The sequence below is a fragment of the Lissotriton vulgaris genome, chromosome 10 (assembly GCF_964263255.1).
Source record: "Lissotriton vulgaris chromosome 10, aLisVul1.2, whole genome shotgun sequence".
In the NCBI taxonomy this organism is placed as follows: Eukaryota; Metazoa; Chordata; class Amphibia; order Caudata; family Salamandridae; genus Lissotriton; species Lissotriton vulgaris.
The window spans coordinates 689454093-689469659 of NC_141698.1; positions in this window are offsets into that span (position 1 = coordinate 689454093).

Sequence of the window (15567 nt, forward strand, 5' to 3'; positions counted from 1 at the left end):
CACCAATAGCATGAATCACAAAACAAATATGTTGCCTGAGGTCGCACAAGCAGGAAAAACAACATACACGCATCACCAGAAAATGGAGAACCAGTCATGCAACAATGCAATCACCAACACAAAACACCATACAAACAAAAGACAAAACAACCATTCGGATATGTCCTAGTGGGTCCACACTGAACAATCTGTAGGACATAGCCTGGAACACGAAATCCAACAGAAAAAGGTGTGCCATGCACCTAACAAAGGAAAGAGAGGGAGAGAGCGAGGGAGAGAGACAGAGTGAGAATGCACAAGCAGCGCAAGGCCTTGCAGGGCACCTGCCACCACATGCCAAAATGTGTATGTGTATCACCATCACTACACTATGAGCCCAAGGTTGTGTCCCAATCTCAGCCACAAAGCCACATCACATTCCAAAACAGCAAGTAGTAGTCAGACAAGCCTCAGGGATGAAATCTCCATTGTTCCAATGCAGAAGGTGGGAGGACACCTGCACCTCTGACCTTGGTCCTGAACGAGCCAGGAACACCCTGAGAGAGATGTCATGGCAGATGTGGACAACTCCCACACCACAAATTGTGCAAAGGAACCATCCGACTGATCCACACCCCACACACAGAAGCCCCGGCCTGAGGTACCCCCACATGGGATGGCCTTGACTGTCACGGAAACAGCAACCCATTCTGCCCAACGTTGCACACACATTCGAATTATTGCTCAGAGCTGTGGCATATCCTCCACTCAACTGCCGCAGTACAGAAGAGTGCCGGTTCCACGAGACGCACCAAGGCAATGGCAGGCCATACCAGCCACATGCACAACCTCCATCACGTGGAACTGTACCGTGCATGCATGTTGCATTTACTGGGCGCAGTGCCACTAGCAGTGCTGCGCATTGTCACCAGTGTCCAGCCCTGGTTCCACTGCCTAACACGCACATTCGAGTGTCCCATGGGTGTCTGCGTATCCAACACAATGGTAGCTGAACTGGATTATGACTTGTGTCTGCGCACCCTGTTGGATCACAAGCAGGAGTGTAACCGAGACAGCGGTGCATGGGATGCCTTGACATACTGCGTATGTATTGGCAGTTGTGCAATGGAGATTACACAATTCCTCGTGAGCAGTGACCACATAGAGGTGCTACCCTATTGGGCTGTCTTGTGGATTGGTGAAACAGCGTGGGCTGAGCACACCTGCCCGGACCAGTTAATGGACTGGCTCACCCTGGGGTTCCTTGAACACGACAACAACGTACTATTGGAACACATTGCATATGAAAGTGCGCAGGCATTTATGGACGTGTAACTACGTTCCTGCAGCCCCAACTGATTGCTACCCACTACATAGGTCCAATCAACATGTTGCATCATGGGGAAAGGCTCACATATCCCAACACAACAGAGGACACGTTTGCCATCATCCGAACTCTGGATGCATGTGCGTGAAACAACGCATGTGTACACACACCTGTGCAAGGTGAGGCAGGTCCATGGTCGTAGCAACACTGCTTCATTTGGCAATGTTGCCAATTCGGAGACACTGCTGGGGTAGAGCCCACACACAGCACTGTGGCCAAACATGTGAACCTATCACATGTCTGAGCACTGTCAGCAGAGCAGACAATAGGCGCACTCCGGTGGCAGAGCACTATGCAGATCCCATGGGCAGTGAGTCATGCCCCCTCACACGGGGCAATGGGCAGACGCAAACAACACCTGAATCATCCAATAAGGAAAGGTGCTGTTCTGTTGTCACATGTGATGTAGAATGTAAATGTAAATGTACAGGAATTTATATAGCGCAAATCACCAAGCGGTTTCTAGGCGCTTGCTTAGGGAACCCGTCCTGGTATTCCCCTGTGAGATAACCCCAGCAGGGTATCCGCAAGGTGAAAGCCAGGCATCCCACCGCGAGGGGCCATTGTGGAGATTAAGCAAGCTATTGCCCAGAGTCACAGAGTGTGAACCCATGAATCGAGTAGGCACCGGAGCGAGAATTGTCGAGTCCATGGCCATTTTTAGGACTCAAGACCCCGCTGAGCCGGGAATTGAACCCTGGTCCCAGGCTGACCTCTGCTTCCAGGTCTGCCTCCTCTAACCAGTGAGCCACCACACTTGGCCTGATACCAATTTGGTCAGTCTTACCCACAGCCCTATTCAACACATGGACGTGTGCCTAGTTTGGGGGGGACATAAGATCATTGTTGATGTGCAATGGGACACAGCCCGTACTCACTTTCACAGTCAACAAATTTGCCAGGGATATGCATGTGCCTAGAAGTTACCATGGTGTACCTTCATGTGCAATCATTGTCCCAACATCCAGCCATACTTCTATACGTGAGTGAACATAGTAATGACACATCTGTGTGAATTGAATGTTTTATTCACATTCAGGTGAGTGAGGGAGCTGGCGCTGTACATGGCCATCCATGCCCACATCACATGGAAGCCCAGTGGTGGGCAAAACACAGTCCTTTGGTGATTGAGAAGTGATTAGGAAGTGGGAGAATGCAGTCCGCAGCAGAATTGCTGTGTAAGTGGCCAGCAGTGATGAAATGCCAGTCCGTGTCGGGGTCCGGGTGCATGTTGCAGAGTGTTCCGGGGTTCAGTATGAGGTGTTTCCCAGTGCATGATGCATAGGTCATAACCAGGCAGAGACCGGGCATATGGCGGTGATGGATTCTACTGCCTCCTACCTCACTAAGTAATTCCCATCCCCTTTTTACTTCTCTGATACGGGTTCTGTGTCCGGTGTGTCCGGGGTGTGTGACAGGGTGATGGCTGCATCACTGTGTGCGACGGACATGTCAGGGCTTGGAGCTGTGTGTGTCGATGTTCCCACTGCAGTCATCTTGGACCGGCTCAGTGGCAGCAATGGCAAGATGAAGTACTGCAGGGCATTGAGGTTCCCAGTTAGTACTGATTGGTGTCCAGCCGTGGCAGACAGACTTCCACCCTGCATCTGCTCCATGCTCTCCATTGACCTCCGCATCTGTGCCAACTCTGTACTCTGATTGCTGGTGCCTGTCTGACCACACAGTTCTTGTATTAGATTCATTGCCCCAGCAAAGTCAGCCAAGGTCTGTGGTGGAGCATGGTGTTTATAGGGGGTGTCCGATAGGGACTGTACGTGGTCCCTGATGAGACACAGACACCCACGTATGGCTTTTAGTTTGGCTGCCACAAGTTCGAAGCCCACCTGCAGCTGGTCAGCCAACTCCACCTGGCAACGCCGCATACGTTGTTTGAACTCCATGAATTGGTTGGGGGGGGTTGCTGGGAGACAACTGTGGTGATGTGTGTTTCCTGCTGTGTGGTCCGTGCAGGTGGTGGGGTCACCTCAGGGCTGCTGGCCTACCCTGCTTCTTGAGATGGGGTGCATAGGCTGTCTACGATCTATTGGAGGGTATCGGTGCAGATGACCATGGGGTCCTTTTCATCGTCACTGAAGTTATGTCTGGTCTCCCCTGCAGGAGGTGTTGGTTGTTCCTCTGCAATGTGATAGGGGAGATGCAGGTTAATAGAGTTGTACATGTACGTTGAAGATTTGCAGATATTTACGTTCAGACTGCATGCCAATGTGACTGTTTTGGTGTAGCTGGCTATTTGATGGCAGTGAGTGTGTTTTTTGACTACATGACAGATATGTGGTATTACCGGTGCATTGTCATCACACAGTGGCAGGCAATGCCTGATCTGAGTGAACAGTTACTACGCATGTATGGGACCTGTTGTGAGTCGTCTCCTAAGGTGCAAATGTTGTTGACGCTTTGTACCTCAATCGCCGTCATTGCATGATGTTCTGTGATTGCTATGTGTATGCTGCATTGTGGGGGAGTTGCCCCTGCAGCTCTGATTTCGTGTAGTCTTCTCCCTTTGAGGCGGAGTGCCTTTGAATTGTGTGCTTTTCGGGGCCTGTTTGGTTTTTGACTTGGGTCAGATTTTGTGGCCTGGTGCATTGTTCATCTGCTGCGTGTATTGAACGGCATGGGTTGTGTGTGCACGTGGACGTTTCGGAGTGTGACCTGCTCCTTTACGGATGTGATCCGCACTGGGCCGCCTCCATGTGGATTAGTGGGCCATCTAATGTTTTTGGGATGCTGCAATGCTATCAGGCTTTGCTGGATTCATCACATGTGCGTGGGATGGTTGTGTTATTGGTGATCTGGGGGTCCCTTTGTGAACATTGGGGGCCTACTTGGCGTTTCTATGTGGGCTGCGGTGTGCCACAGCTCTCAGTGACATGATCCAGGGTCATTGTGGGTGTGCAGTGTGCTACACATAATTGTGCATGTGTGCCATTGTGCCCATCTCCCCCCATACCCCTGTCCCTGGTCATGACTCACCTTGTTGCTGCTGGGTCAAGATGTATCGTGCGGTGTCCAGGCCCCGAATTCTTGCCACCGTCTCCACACTGCTGACTGTGGCCGCCATTTCCTTCAGCTTATCAGTCACCTCCTGTGTCGCAGGACTCCCACCTCCAGTCGCCCTTGCTGCCTTCCTGTTGGTGGAGAGCTTCTCCTTGGTTTGGCTGTGCACTTCATGCCAGCGCCACTTGCCTTCCTCCAGTGACCTCCTCACCACTCCGACTGCATTGACGTTGTTGACCATGGCCTGCCATATTTCCGTTTGGGTTTCCAATGCCTCAGTGGAGGTGGCGGACAGTTGTTGGGAGTGTCCTATGACCTCCAAGACGATGGTCTGGTCTTCCTGCGGACTGAATCCCGTCTTCCTCTTCCTCTTGTCCTTGCCCTTCCCCAAATACGGGGTTCCATGCTGGTCCTCCGTGGGGCATGTGGGGTTCAGCTTGTCCTCTGCACTCAGTCCGGGTGCATCCATGGTGCTACGCAGTTTGAATGTTTTTTTTTCTTTTATAGTGCACTTTCCCGCCGGACTCGTGGGGTTTGCAGGCCTGTGGCTGGTTTTTTCAGATTTTTGTACCGCGATTGGCCTCATCACATTATTTTCACATTTGAGTTTCGCATAGTGTGGTGTTGATTTTCTCACTGATTTTTGACATGTTATCTGGTGACTATTGCATGCTTTTGCATTGTTGTGACTTACACGTTGACACAGGGTTATTTTCCGCGATGGGCTTTGATGTTGAAAGTTGCGTTATGCTACTCTTGCGATAGTTATCACATATTCCTGTGAATATACCCCTGAGTTTTCTAACTTGAATCCTGGGTTTTATCTAACAAGATTTTGATTTAACTTGCTGCATTTTTTTGTTTTATTTCCGAGAAAAGCAGCTTGGAGTTCACTGTTGCTGAGATGTCCTTGTGAAAATGTTCCCCAACAAAGCAAGATGCACTTTATTCTATTTTGTCACATATTCTAATGAAGGAAGCATTTCCTTTATCCAATTCTACGATCATCTAAGACTAGATCTCAGAAGGAGACCTATCTTTTGGATAATATGGAACTCTGTGTTGCTGTGGTAAATTTCGTCCCTCTTGCCCTGAGGATTAGAAGATATGGGTCAGTGCAATGACCCGTAAGTATGGCTACACAGATATATCAAGTAAATACTAGTGTGTGCACAACCATGTGCTTGTGTATACTTTTGATATACACACGCACATTAACAATTAAGCCGCCATATGCGATTAGGAACTTGAGGTGCATAGCGCGTAGCCACCATATGAGAGACTTGGTTTTTTCACAGCATGCAGAAAATCTCGAATTTTCATAGAGTGGCATGACCGTAATGCATCTTGAAAGTTGTAGTAAATGAGTTGGAATCGCGGCAACATACAGACGAGCGATTTGTCATTAGCATGCCGATAATTGAGCACCATTATAATGACGGTATCTACAAGAGAGCATAGAATCACGTTGAGCACATATTCACCAATTATAAGTTATTCACAAACTTTTCGTTCACACAGCCTGTGATATCTTGCAAAACACTTGATTAACCTGATACATGCCATTAATAACATTTCTAATAGCATCAGTGGACACCGTCGCATTATTACTGTTCTAACAACATGGCGGAGCGCACAGTGGCGATTAGATTCATAACTGTAGAGACATGTCTTGTGTTATTCTATTTATGCATGCGCACATCGCATTGATTTGTGATTTACGACTATCCTAAAAAGGTGGAATAAATTGTAAAATATATATATCTAATCATGGACTGTTATTATTTATTTTGAATGTCTATAATCCACCGATATGAATTTTGTTTGCATTTATTATATACATTTGTTTGTTAGATAACGCAATAGTATGTCTACTATGTTTACTATGACGTGACTTCCCTCTTTACAAAATGCTGAGATACCCACTTCCAGGTAACTTGACAAAGGCCTTCACGGCTGAAACGCGTTGTTATTGAGCAATAAACTTACACGGTTCCAACTGGTGTGCCGCCTCTTTCCCTTTGTGGTTTGAACTCTGGACATTTCATGGCTTTCGCTACCACGGCATTCTATTGCCAATAACTTTGGCGTCGATTGATGAATCTTTTTGAAATTTTCCAAACCTTTGGCCAGCACAGTTCCACTCGTTCCCTGAAATTTTGGGGGTGATTAGTGAAGCGGGGCCGAGAAAAGAGGGGTTTTCAAAATGTGTTTTCCCCATGCAGTTTCCCATAGGACCTTTAGCCACGGCTACAGCTCGAACGGCTGAATGGAATTACACCATATTTGGCAGAGAGGTAGTCCTCAGTTCCGACTTGTGCCTTTTGCATATCTGGTGTCAATCTGTTCAGTAGGTTCTTTGAAAGTTACGGTTAAAGTAAGTTATATATCTATGGGCACGGAAGATCCGCGGATTGTGCGAGGATTGGCCTCGTAGGATAAGCGATCCATCCTGATCACGTGCTCAATTCTAATTGGCTGTCAAGCAGTTGTAAACATTCGAAATCAGGAACTGTCAACAGCCATTTTGTGCCTCGGTAGAAGCGAGGCTGAGGAAGTCAGTGAAATATGTGTGCAAAATATGAAAAGGGGGCAGGGTAGACACACCCTGACCCCCTAGGTCTGCTTAGGGGGTCACAAAAGTATCCGTAGGGCCAAAAAAGTAAGATATTTTCTTTCTTTAAAAAAGAAAGTCACGGGATGTGCATAGGATCTGCGCATTTTGCCGCCGAAGAAAAAAGAAGCATGTATTTTTGAGATATACATCAAGCTGATGTGTTTAGATCTTGGGTGGCTGTAAAAAGAGCCCTTCTGTTTATTGGGAGATTTTAGTACTTGTAGTTAGGACCTATTATGCATAGGAAAACCTCAATATTCTATTGCAAAAAACTTTGGGGTCGATTCATGAATCGTCTTGAAATTTTCCAAACTTTTGGCCAGCTCAGTTCTGCTCCTTCCCTGAAAGTTTGGGGGTGATTGGTGAAGCGGGGGCCAAGAAGAAAGGTGGGACCCAAAACGTGTTTTCCCCATGCAATTTCCCAAAGGACCTTTAGCCATGGCTACAGCTCGAACGGCTGAATGGAATTACACCAAATTTGGCAGAGAAAACTAGGGTACAGATTTCTGTTTTATGAAAACCTGATTCTTATTGGTTAACAAAAATTGATAGAAAGAAGCATAACATAAGATAAGCTGGTATATTGAGAAGTCAAGCACACTTGCTGTTTTGATTAGTAACATTGTGTGATGACATTTTGACCTGTGTGCTCAGTTAACTGTTTCATGAAGAATTTCTAAGGTAACAGGCAGAAGGTAGAATGGGGATAGGGTTCAAATGTATGTTGTTTGGAAAGGATTGTAATGTGTAACCAATAAAAATGTGTGTTTGGTTTTGTATTAATGTGGTAAGGAATGTAATTTTATGTTCAGGTGTATATGTGTTGAAAATGAGAGGGAAACTCTGCCATTCTATGGTTCTGGTGAGAGGTGTTGAAAACAGAGATTTTGAATAAGAAAATCTGCTGTGTGACTGACATACTTTTTCTTCTACAAATCAATTGGAAAGGTAAGTTATTCTTTGTGAGCAAATGTATGTGGTGCATTTTGGTTTTAATCAGAGTAATGTGTTTGTTCTGCTAAAGTGAAGGGAATATTATTTTCTCTAGAATTTTATTGTGAGTATGTGTGCATTTAGAAAGCATTCTGAGATAAGCATTTGTTTATTTTATGTGTTTGCACACAGATAACTATGCTGTTCTCTTGTTTTGGTAGAATTAGAAACCAGTAATTTTTTATTTATTTGCAAAAATGAGTGACGTTTGTACATTAAAATGTAGTACTCATTTTAGACTACGAAATGTGTTTTGCTAAAATAGAAGGGATAGTGTTGTTTGTCTAGAATCACACAAGGGTATATTATCAAGGACGGTGATAACATTATTGTTGCTTTAACGGCAGGAAACTGCCGTTAAAGTGGCGATAATGGGATTGATAATTTGCTCTTGTGAATTCCTATAGCAGACCAGAGGCCATATTATCAAGAAAGGGCGATACATTATCACCCCTTTATTGGCAGGAAACTGCAGCTAAAGCGGCGATTATGGGCTTGATAATATGCCCTTGTGAATTCCCATAGAAGCCCAGATTAACACCTGAACCTGGGCTTCTATGGGAATTCACAATGGCATATTATCAAGCCCATTATCGCAACTTTAGTGGCAGTTTCCTGCCGATAAAAGCGGCAATAATGTATAACCCTTTCTTGATCATATGGCCCCAGGTTCTGGTGTTAACCTAGGCTGCTATGGGAATTCACAAGGGTATATTATCAAGCCCATTATTGCCGCTTTAGCGGCAGTTTCCTGTCGCTAAAGAGGCGATAATGTTATCGCCGTTCTTGATAATATGCCCCACAGTGTGTCTTCTGTGCATTTAGTAATCATTCTGAGAGAAGCATTTTGGTACTTCCGGGCATATTATCAAGCAGGACGTTCAATATTATCGTTGTTTTAGCGGCATAAAACTGCCACTAAGTCGGCGATAATGGGCTTGATAATATAAACTTGTTGATTCCAATTGAAACCTATGTTCTAGTGTGAACATGGGCTTCTATTGGAATTCTTGATGGCATATTATCAAGCCCATTATCGCCGCTTTTGCAGCAGTTTTATGCCGCTAAAACAGCGATAATTTTAACACCCTGCTTGATAATATGCCCCTTCATGTGTTTTCCTATATGTTATTAGTTAAAAACGTATCATGTTCTCACATTTTGGTAGAATTAGAAAATAGTCATTGGTTATGTGTTTCCAAAATGAGTTTAGTATTAATAGTAAAATGCAGTTCTGAAATATGTATAATGTAGGGTTGATGTTTTTGCTGACAGATAAGTACATATAGTCTTGCACTGACACTTCCAACAGTATGATTTCCTACACTACCCGAACACCAGTACACTATTGTAAACCCTTAATCTACCTCCAGCATGACCACCTACACTACTTATTCACCACTTTACTACCCTAAACTTTAAATCTACACCAGCAGAACCTCCTACACTAGCCAAACACCAGTTTATTTCCTAGAACATTCCCCTACCATGACCTCCAATATTATACAAACACCACAGCATTATCTTAAAGCCTGAAACGCTATCCATAGCATGATCTTTTATGGTACATAAACACCACTGCACTGTGCTAGAACACTACCCCAGTATGAGTCCTATACTATCTAAACACCATTTCAGTACTCTACAGCTTAAATGTATCACAACAGGATCCCTTACACTACCCAAACACTACTATAGTATCCTACTACTGTATTTATAATATATGTTGTTATTTGTTTAGAATCACACAGTGAGTCTGTGCATTTAGGAATTTCTCTGAGAGGAGCATTTACATAGTTCAAGTGTTTCCTGACATGTAATTGTTTAAAAATGTATCGTGTTATCACACTTTGGTAGAATTAGAAAATAGTCATTGGTTATGTGTTTCCAAAATGAGTTTAGTATTACTATTAAAATGCTGTTTTGAAATATATGGAATGCATGCTTGTTGTTTTTGCAGAGAAATATGTACATGTAGTCTTGTAGTGACACTTCCACCAGCATGATTTCCTACACTACCCAAACACCACTGCACTTCTGTAAATCCTTAATCTACCTCTAGCATGAGAACCTACACTACTTATTCACCACTTTACTACCCTAAACTTTAAATCTACACCAGCAGAACCTCCAACACTAGCCAAACACCAGTTTATTTCCTAGAACACTACCCTACCACGACCCCCTACACTACACAAACACTACTGCACTACCTAAAGCCTAAATTGATATCCCTAGGATGATCTCTTATGGTATATAAATATCACTGCTGTATGCTAGAACACTACTCCAGTATGACTCCCTATACTACCTAAACACCATTTCACTACTCCAAAACTTAAATCTATCACACCAGGATCCCTTACACTACCCAAACACTACTATAGTATCTTACTACTGTATTTATAAGAAATATTGGTATTTGTCTAGAATCACACAGTGAGTCTGTGCATTTAGGATTCAGTCTTAGAGAAGTATTTTGGTAGTTCATGTGTCTTTATGGGACCCCCTGAGCAGGCCTAGGGGGTCACGGTGTGTCTACCATACCCCCTTTTCACATTTTGCCCACATATTTCACTGACTTCCTCAGCCTCGCTTCTACCGAGGCACAAAATGGCTGTCAACAGTTCCTGATTTTGAATGTTTACAACCGCTTGGCAGCCAATTAGAGGTGCGCTTATATTACGAGGCCAATCCTCGTACAATCCGCGGATCCACCGCGCCCATAGACATATAAATGATTTTAAAAGTAATTTTCTCTGAAACTACTGAACAGATTGACACCAGATAAGCGAAAGGCACAAGTCAGAACTGAGGAATACCTCTCTGCCAAATTTGGTGTAATTCTGTTCAGCCGTTCGGGCTGTAGCCGTGGCTAAAGGTCCTATGAGAAATTGCATGGGGATAACACGTTTTAGGACCCCCGTATTTTCTCGGTCCTCGCTTTACCTATCACCCCCAAACTTTCAGGGAAGGAGCAGAGCTGAGCTGGCCAAAGGTTTGGAAAATGCCAAGAAAATTCATCAATCGACGTCAAAGTTATTGGCAATAGAATGTTGTGGTTTTTCTACGCTAAGTCTTAAATATAGTTCAGTAGAACTTTCGACACTACCAAAACACCTACTACAGAAAGACCAGTACAGTACTCAAAACTCTAAATCTACCCCTACTATGACCCCCTACACTGTATAAACGCGGCTGTACTACCCTGCATAATAAAATACTACGCAGCACGACCCTGGACACTACTGAAATACCATTGCAATACCCTAAACATTAAATCTATTTCATCACCACCTCGTACACTACCCAATCACGACTGTACTATCGTAGAACACTACTCCAGTATAACCTCGTACACTACCTAAACACTTCTGTACTAACGTAACACACTACTGCAGTACGACTCCATACACTACACAAACACCACTACAGTACCTTAAACTCTAAAACACTATCCCTATTATGACCCCATACACTACATAAACACCACTGCACTACCCTAGAACAGTACCTCAGCACAATCTTCTACACTAGTCAAACATCATTGCAGTACTCAGCATGACCACCTACAGTATACAAACACCACTGCACTATGTTATATCCTAAAACACTATCCCTAGCATGACCCTGTACATTATATAAACACCTCTGCACTATCCTAGAACACTGTCCCAGCATGACCCTCTACAGTACTGTTCTGACCGGGTTTTAAGCATTAATCCGTCCTTTTGTAAGGTTGCTAGTATATTTCTAATGGAGTTATGTTTATTTCGGGCCTTCTAGGCCTCGAACGGGAGAGACTCCATCTTTCTTTCTGCCTCGGCTGCTTGAGACGCTTTTAGGTCAAATGTAATGTTTTAGTTATAAGGTGTTGTTCGCTTGGAGAGAACCGGCTCAGGCTGGCCCTTATCGAAGGATTGTATTTTTCTTTGTGTCGAAGACATAACATCAGGCCGGCCGGCTGAGAACGTGTCCTTGGCACGGGGTGGTACAAGAATTTGGTGGGCGGCCGGTTACTGGCCGTAAATTTCCATGCATGAACACGGTTCTATATTAGCGAAAGCACGGAGAGTTCAGGGTTCAGTCCGTGAGTCAGTTAGTAGACGGCAGCTAGTCGTTAGCATTATTGCAGTTAATCCACTCAAGGCAGATAGTCGCTATTTTGAAGTCCGAGACAGATCGAGGGCTGATACTCTCTCAGGAAGATTGAAGTTATTTTAGTTGGAGCAGCTGGTGAGCTTTGATATTAAGATCAGAGCATGCAGAATGAAGCAGTTAGCAGAGCGAACGAATACTAGAGCGACAGAACTGACTTATAAGATCGAAGTTAGAAGGTGAAGATAGTCCGTGATTGAGAGGAGAGAGGAGTAGTGCAGTACAGCGAGAGTGAATTAAATGAAGTCGAGAATAAGAAGGAGGTTTCAGTGACTTGGAGGGGAGCAGAGGAGACAGAGCATAGCGGTGCAGACGTGTATCCGTGACTGCAGGGGGGATCCTAAGATGAGCCAAGGCACAGACGAGAAGGGAACCCAGATGACAACCGAGTCCAGACTTCATACTCATAAGGTGACGTCGACCCTTTCTTATTAGCGTGCACACACATTCTAATTCTTTCTTTTGCTTTTCAGGCTATGTGTTATATTGCAGTATTATATTGTTGTCATTGTTTAAATAAAGGGACCCCAGTTCTTAGTGAACAGCTGTGCAGGTGTTATTATTCATAATAAAATTAACCTTTCTTCTAGTCAGATGCTGTTATGTGAACGGATGCATCTCCCGTCCAGGTAAATGGTAACTGAGCAAGGGAGTAGATGAGCACTTGTATTGAGGAATAACCTTTGCATATTGTGATTTGGCAATTCATGTGTGAAAGGATTGACCTGTCTATCTATCACATAACCTATAATATTATATTCCCAGTAGATATTAGATATATATATATATAGAAATTTCCCAACAGAGAGAGAGAAGGAGTTGAAGGTATTCATAGGACAGTGATCGTCGATTGTGATCAATGTGTATACCCACAAGATTGTGGCTTGAGAGAGCACTGATTGTGGTCAGTGTGTAATGAGATCGCCGCTAGGGAAAGTGGCGTTAGTGAGAGCATTGACCGTGGTCAATGTGTATACCCACAGGATTGTGGCTTGTGTATGTATGAAATAGTGAGAGCACTGGGGGGGACACAGTGTGTATACCCACAAGATTGTGGCTTGCATGAGCACTTATTGTGATCAGTGTGTAATGGTACGTAATTGGAACTGCCTCAGGGTAGTCTAGTCTGGGCCTATGTTGCTGCGAGACTATAAGGTATGAGTGCGGTGTGAAATAATCAGTGAGTATTTCTAGTAATCCCTATAGATTTAGGGGTGTTTTTGATGATATAAGTTTGTATATTGCTAATTCCCCATCCTCAGGTAGGTACTCAGTTGCCTTTTGTAAGTAGGTCCTGAAGAGGGAAGTGATTACGTTTCGGCTGGGTTTGGTGGTGTTTTGTAAGCTGATTCTACCTGGTCCGAAAATCCAGTCGTTACAAGTACACAAAGTCAACTGCACTACCGTAAACCCTAAATCTACCCCCGTACAACCTCCTACACTACCCAAACACCATTGTACTACCCTAAACATTAAATCAATCTCAGCATGACCTCCTACACTACCCAATCATGACTGCACTATCCAAAAACACTACTCCAGCAGGACACCCCTACATACATAAAGACCACTGCACTACCCTAAACCCTAAATCTACCCCAGTACGATCACCTATATTATGCAATCACCAGTGCAGTACCTTAAATTCTAAAACATTATCCCAGCATGACCTTCTACACTACCCAAATACCATAGTGACTGTTTATGTACCATGTAGTAATCTATTTACAAAAATAAAAGTGAACCAATTATGAATTCACACAGGGCCCGATTCACAGAATGAACTTAAGACTCAATCCTAAACTTACTACTATTTTGGTATTCACAGAATGCACTTACTACTTTTGGCATTCACAGAATGAACTTACTACTTTTGGTATTCACAGAAGTTAGGATTTTGTCTTAAGTCTGTCTTAAGTTTGTCTTAAGACAAACTTAAGACAAAATCCTAACTTCTGTGAATACCAAAAGTAGTAAGTTCAAGTTTAGGATTGAGTCTTAAGTTCATTCTGTGAATTGGGCCCTCAGTGTCTTTTCTTATAGTATTGTGATCATTTAGAAAATATGTATGTACTCATAGAGTGCTTCAGGTTTTAGTGTTATGGAGTGCTTCAAATTGTTATGCACTATGTATGTAGTGTTCTTTCAACTTTCACAGTTTTGCTTCAGGCCTACAATTTCTTAGTTAGAATTTATATGAAATGTGTTTGTGTAGTAATAAAAATGTATAATTGTTTTAAGTTTTTAATAAATACTTATATATGTTTATTTTTTGCAGATACTGTTTATCGTCGTTAAAATAAAGTTATAAAGAAAGACGAATAAAAAATCAGAAAAAGGATAATTATTTGAAAAAAACTCAACCACAACTCTTGAAAGAATAACATAATGTGGCGAAAAAGAGAACAATTTCTGGTAAGACTTCAAAAGACTTTATAAAAAAGATTACTAGATTGAGAAAAAAAATACAACTGTACAAAGCAGTGAAAATGTTCCAAGCACAAGAAAAAGTGCAAAGAATAGGAAAGGCAAAAAAGGAGGCAATGTAAAAACAAAGGATACAACTTATAGTAAAAGAAGAGAAAATCAATACAAAGAAATACGCCAGCATTTATTTTACAACAGACACAAAAAAATATAGAAAGAGAACACAATTTTATAAACAGAAGAAGCATATTGAATCCATTGTTGAAAAGGCTTTTGAAGTAAAGAGAAAACTCTTCATTTTAGTATTGAAGACAATTCGATAATTAGATGAACCAATACATTTAATGAAGGCCAAAAGTAAGAGGAAAAGAGTAATTAACAAAACTAATTTTGTGATTTTTATTAGGACAATGGAAGCACAGTTCAAGTTCTGAGCCTTTTTTTAATGAAGAGAGTTATTTACAGAGCAATAATTTGTTGCATGCTGTTGACACCATTGGTCGAGCTTATGAGGTTAGAGATGGTTGTCCAATTGAGAAAGAGCAAATGGTTCCTAGAAATGCAGAAGAAGTGATAGCTGTTGAAGTTCTAGGCAGACGTCCTAAAGTCCTAGTGTACACATGGGATTGTAGTAGTATTTGTAGTGTATGACAAGAATCTATTGATAAATTATGCAATTTCTTACAAGCATATTGTAAAAAAAGTGTTGAAGAAAAGATTAAGCTGTTGCAAGGACTACACCTTTGCAGAGTGAGAAAACATGCTGGTTTGCAAGGTCATTCTCTGGCTTGTCTTTCAAGGAAAGTATGTCAAAGTGTTTTTCACCATGTCGGGATGTTGGCAGTACATCATCCTCAAATGCGGAAGTTAGTGAGAATATTGTATTATGCAAAAAGTCCTGCACTAAAGTTAAATGAGTTGAACAGTGCTCTTTTGCGAGGGTCAGTATCAGATGTGAAAAAGTTTGTGATGATATTGAGTTTTGTTACTT